Genomic DNA, 6,113 nt, shown 5'->3' on the forward strand with positions numbered 1-6,113 from the left:
TATATATATATATATATATATATATATAGTAGTGTACACTACGTTAACTATAGGGAGAGGGATAAGGTCTCGGACTCTAGATCTTAGAGAAATGAATGCCTTGACGAAGGGTTCTGGACTCAGGTGCAAGCTTAAGGTAACTATGTGGGTTTTATAAATGAAATTGATGAATGAACACCCATTGAATGGTTTGGTGATGCCCAAGTGGTCAAGGGAGTGGTGACCCTTTGGATAAGCAAGATTAAATTAATAAATATGTATGGAGCATGACATGTAATGCAGTAGTAATTAAATAAAAATATTCATGCATACAGGTAGACATGGCATGAGTTTGTGTGTTCGATGCATGGCACACCTGAGAATCGAACTCTGAGTTGGGCGAGTCGACTTGTATTGGCTTAAATTGGTGTTGTGTTCTGCATTAAGGGTCGACTCCTAGGAATAAAGAGTCGACTATTCTCTTGTTATATATTATGTCATACTTTGAGAGTCGACTCTCAGATGTACTAGAGTTGACTCCTTAGTCGTTTATGATGGATGGTTTTGTTGAGCTGAGAGTCGACTTCTCTTCTAGTTTTGAATATTAGATTATATTTTTTAGAGTCGACTCTCGATCGGATGTATTTGAGTCGACTCCTCCTCGTTAGTTAAGGGTCAACCCTTGAGTTGAAAGAGTCAACTCCTCTTAAGATCTTCCTTGTATATGTTCTTTTAGTCCCCGAGTCGGTCCCAAGGTGTGGTGAGTCCTCCTTCGAGTTTATTTTCTTGAATGATAATTCTTTTGAAGGTAGACTTTTGGATGAGTAATAGATCGATTTTTCCTACTTAAAAAATGATTTTTAAGCATAATGACTTTTTCGAACGGACTTGATCTCGTGCTACTACCTCGTGACGTTTGTATGAGTAGTTGGTTGACACTGAGACTGATTTGTCTCACCACACAATTATTACTATTTTACATGTACTCAGCAGTAGGTTTGAATAACATTTTGTACAAGTTAAATTTTGTGAAATAAAATGATTTTATGTTTTGCAAAAGTATGCAATTGTCTTGTGAAATTTGAATGCTGCTTTGAAACTTGAATTTGAAAAGGGATTTTAAAGTAAGAACAGTCTTTGGGCTGTGTATTTAAAAAAAAAATTATTATAAAAAAAAAAATTGGTAAAATTTGGGGTGTTACCGTAAGTAACAGGTATAATACGTTGGAAAAGGTTCAAATGAACTTTGATTGAGCTTTCGCTGAAGGATTGTGGGCCTGCCGTCCTTGCTTTCTCCAAGACCTATGAGCATTATTATGTACGGAGAGAAAATCCGATGATTCCATCTTTCACTATTAAAAGGAAACTGTGTAGTCCATGGTCCATCTGTGGACCCATGATATTTTACAGCTACTAATCAAATCTGTAAGGCTATAAAATGTTTTATATACTAAGCATGAATTAATCTCTTCCATTTCTGATCATTGTTGTGGAGAATCAATTGTGCAGTTGCCTTGTTTATCTTTGAAAAACAAGCCACCATCAATTTCCTTGCTGCCACTCCTAACTTATATTTTCTCAAATTCCTAAAGCACCACCAACTTTTTAGACATGCCAGATTGAATTTTAGACTTCACATCTGCTCTATGTTGCTGTTCAAACAATTGACTTGTTGCTATGCATTAAGAATTCTTTGATCTTTGTCCAGAAGCAGGTGAAACCATTTTACGTCATTTTCAGGGACTTGGTTATCAAACTTTGACTTAGAACAGCTGAGAAACGCAAGTTCGACAATGTCCATGGGTAAATATGAGGGTGAATTGACCAGTTTTTGTGGATCCTTCTCCTGTGTTATTGCCAGTTGAATTCTGTTTGTCACTCAACATTTGTTCATAATGGGGATTGATTAGGTTGTAATCGATTCCATTTTGGAATGTATACTGGTAAAAGTAAACAATTTTTGCATTTTGCTGTGTCGCTGTAAGTTTGTGGCTCCATGTTAATCAAACCAAAAAAAAATAATGTGGCTTCATTGCCGCTGCAACATAGTCGTTTTTTGAACACTAAATATGCCTAAAACGCCGTAACATCATTTGAATTTCAGAATGAAAATAAAGGTATTTTGTTTATCTTTTTCTGATATTTGTCTTCTTCGGCCTACCTCCATCTCTTTTGACTAATATATTTTTCCATTTGTCCCTCATTCTAACTGGAGCATCATTAGGCCCGCTTTATTATATGGTACGGCATGTTGGGCGGCCAAGAGACATCATATTCAAAAAATGAATGTAGCTGAGATGCGTATGCTTCGATGGATGGATGAAAATACAATAAAAGATAAGATTCGAAACGAAGAGTTACGTAAGAAGGTAGGCATTGCATCCATTGAAAATAAGATGAGAGAAAATCGTTTACGGTGGTTTGAACATATTCGGCGAAGGCCTAATGATGCTCCAGTTAGAAGGATGGACAAATGAAAAAATATATTAGTCAAAAGAGGTCGAGGTAGGCCGAAGAAGACTTGGATGGAGATGATAGGAAAGGATATGAATGCTTTGAACCTCACCGAGGACATGGCATTGGATAAAAACGATTGGAGGAGAAGAATTCATGTGGAGGACCCATAATGATTTTCTTTTTTGGTTCATATCGCCGACCCCAATTGTTTTGGGTTGAAGGTTGTTTTGGGTTGAAGGCGTAGGTGTTGCTGTTTCTCTGATATTTGTCGAGGGGAAGCTTGGTATGGTGGTGAGGCCTGGGAGACGCTCTGTCGTATGGCCCACTTCCAAGTGGTTAAAACCCTTGGGTCGGCCGCCCACTTGCATTCTCTTCATCTTTTGAAACAAGCTTGTCAGCATAATTCGTGTCTATGGGTTGCTTAGCCAATGACATTATGCATTCGTCCCCATGCATGGAAATGGAAAAACAACATTCATCCCATTCAACAACTTCTCATTCAGAGCCACAGTTGAAATTGTATTTCTTATAGAGGATTGTCCCCATGCATGGAAAGGAAAGGAAAAAAAAAGCAGCACATTCTCACTTGGCTGAGTGGGGTTTTTGCTTAAAGGCGTTTAAGTTAAAGGGCCCCAAGAGTTGGACACATGGGTGCACAAGGCTGAAGCAAACAAGAAGCTATCCTAGGGGCAGGGGGAGTACTCGATAACTTCTACACTGCAGACACCAAAACAGAGTCATAGTCAATGTGACACCTATTTTTGAAATATCTCTATGTTTTTATATATGATGCAAAGACCTATCAGAACATCAATAATAAAGTTTGACGCGATGCAAATAGAATGAAATTTCAAGAAAAGTAAATAGAAAAATTGAAAAAATCAGTAGTTTCCCGCGAACTTTACAAAACTAGGAAAATAGAAAACTTGAAACAGTGGGTACGACCTAACTACATATGGCATAATCATGGCGGAAATAAAAGTAGTGATTTATCAAAGCATTCAAACTTGACCAACAAGGATTGAAAACAATGTAAAGTAAAAAGAGTCTGCAAAACATCCAAATCAATCCGAGCTCTCCAACCACTTTGGTCATCCACAACCAAGTTGAAACTAATAAACATGATAAATAAATAAACAAACAAAAAGATAATTTATTACCTGTCTATGGCTTGCAAGAATAGCATTCATGCTGAGCGATGTTGCCGGCGAAGAAGAAGACGACGACTATGATAATGAATTACCGGATATTTGCCTTTTTCCAATAGAATTATACAAAACAAAATGACATCGTACTTCGAATGACCAAACTCAAGGAAATAGTAGACACCCACAAAAAATATCGCACTGGAAAATGAAACAAAAGCGAAGGATGGCACTGGAATCGCTCTTACCAGTTTGTAGCCATTACCTTTGACGTCGGACAGGGACAATGGCCAGAGTAGTCACTGGAGGGACAGTAATAGTACAGCCTTTCCTGCTGATGGAAGGTAAAGGAGGTTTGCTGTAGAAAGGTAATGAGCCAAAGAATGGCAATGACACAGCAAACTTGTGGAAAAAGTTGATGGCAACTAACTCACCCGAGTATGATGAACTTTATCCATCACGGGCTGAAAGTGACTCACATGTGAGTGCGGGTGCGGTGGAGCCTATGGTGACGCACATGTTGCTAAGTAGAAAACTCATGCCTTGGCTATGGCATGCGGCGTCAGCACGAGATAACAACATACTGCTCATAAGCAACTCAACAAGCAAGCCTAAGTGTGCATGCTACTTCTCATGTGTATATGCTCAGCTCTTTGCTACAAGCTACGGGGGTCTCTCTGGCCACCCGCGATCATGTGCTATGCCACTCGCAGCACGTCTAAACTTCAAGCCCGCAAATGAAAGCTTTTCATACATAATTCATGTGCTACAATCGAGTCTTTTTCTGCACAATCATACGTGAGGAATGCATTCGTAAAGTCAAATCATAGAAAGAAGCTACTTCATCCGAAGGTTTCATGTCACTGCCCACACGAGCCTGCCTAAACTTTAGAGCCACACATCTTCTTTCACATTGAGAATTATTGAGCCAAAATTGAAATCTCATTGACACATTCATACATGACGAAGACCCTGGTGCAATCGTGTCGGTGAAATATAAAGTCTACGTTCGAGAACTCTATTAGAAACAAAAGTGATATTTTTCAAAGGATATTAAGGTTCCTCTTATTGGCAAAGGTCAATGCCCATAACACCTATATATGTGAGTATTCTCTTGACTTGCATTGGTGCACCATCGTCTGTAACACATCGGAATGCACGGGGGTGCTCATGAATATGTAGATTTCATATGAGCATCAGTATGCATACGCAGAGCCCACTCTTGTCGCTCAACCTCGCATCCTTACGAGGGGTTCGATGAGTACATATCAAGCGACGATGATTCACCTTGGTTAAGGAGTTTCACTACGTCAAACTACCAACTGACTTAGGTTGATGGCCGAAAGGTTTTCTCCATCACAATAGAGGCTTACTTGTGGGATGCACGTTGCGTTCTACGGGGCCTGCAGGTGCCAAAATGCAATATGTCTCTCGTTCAGTATAACTCAAAAACTCGATGATCACTCTAAAGTCTATGATGTTTATTTGGACAAGTAGTTGGGCTATATCGACCATCAACTGTTCGTGCGCTTGTCATAGGAAAGCAACATACATGTGCCTCATAAGCTTAAACGCTCATGTGCCAAAGACTTTGGCATCGTCCAATTCTATCATCTCTATGCTTCAGATATTTCGTTGTGTTAAATGTGCATGAGATATGCACCACCTCGAATCCGTTTCCACTAAACTTATATAGCTTCTCGCCTAAGGCAAGTTGTGCAGCTCAGACAACCCATCAATCTTCCTCTCTACACGAGTCAGGAAGGTGTAAAGAAAAAACTCTTGATAAGAGAAAAATGACGGTAGCAAACTCACCTAAGGAAGATAAAAGTAGTGACAGCTAGAGAGAGGTTTTAGAGAAAGAAAGAGAGGGTTAAAGAGAGAAAAAGAGAGGGCTCAAGAGTTTTGAGAGAGAGAGAGAGAGAGGCATAAACCATACGGCGATGAGAGAGAGAGACTCGCCCTACCTCATTTAGTTTCTCTCCGAGCAGCCTCAATAGTGGACGGAACTATAGGGAGAAGAGAAAGAGAGGGGAGAGCCCGTCGTTTAGGGTTAAAGGCCATTTTAAATACCACCGATGCTTACTCCAGTTTTCAATTAGTAAGTAACGATTGAGAGAAACGAAAAAAAATTATTTAATCTTTACTCTCCACACGTCCCATAACATGTGAATTATTAGTTTTTTCTAAATTTGGAGAAATGGTTGAGTGGACTAAAGCGGCAGATTGCTCGCAGGAGAGGCGATCAAAGGTATGACAAGCATAGTCCAGTGCAACCAAGTTTTTCATATGGTTTCTCTATTTTATATAAAAATATTTACAAGTATTATAATTTTCAAATTTTTATTTTTAATTTTTAAGTATATGTGTGTGAGAAATATATGGAAAAGGAGAGATTACAAGACTCTTTAAACCACCAAGAGAGGGTAAAAAGAACATCATATTATGCAATGGTAGCTGATCCTCAAAATAGAGAAATTGAGAATAAAGTTTTTTTTAGAATAAAAACTGACATATAAACAGAGTATCAAT

Source organism: Nuphar pumila, chromosome 15 (assembly GCF_984573655.1).
Source record: "Nuphar pumila chromosome 15, dmNupPumi1.hap1.1, whole genome shotgun sequence".
Lineage (NCBI taxonomy): Eukaryota > Viridiplantae > Streptophyta > Magnoliopsida > Nymphaeales > Nymphaeaceae > Nuphar > Nuphar pumila.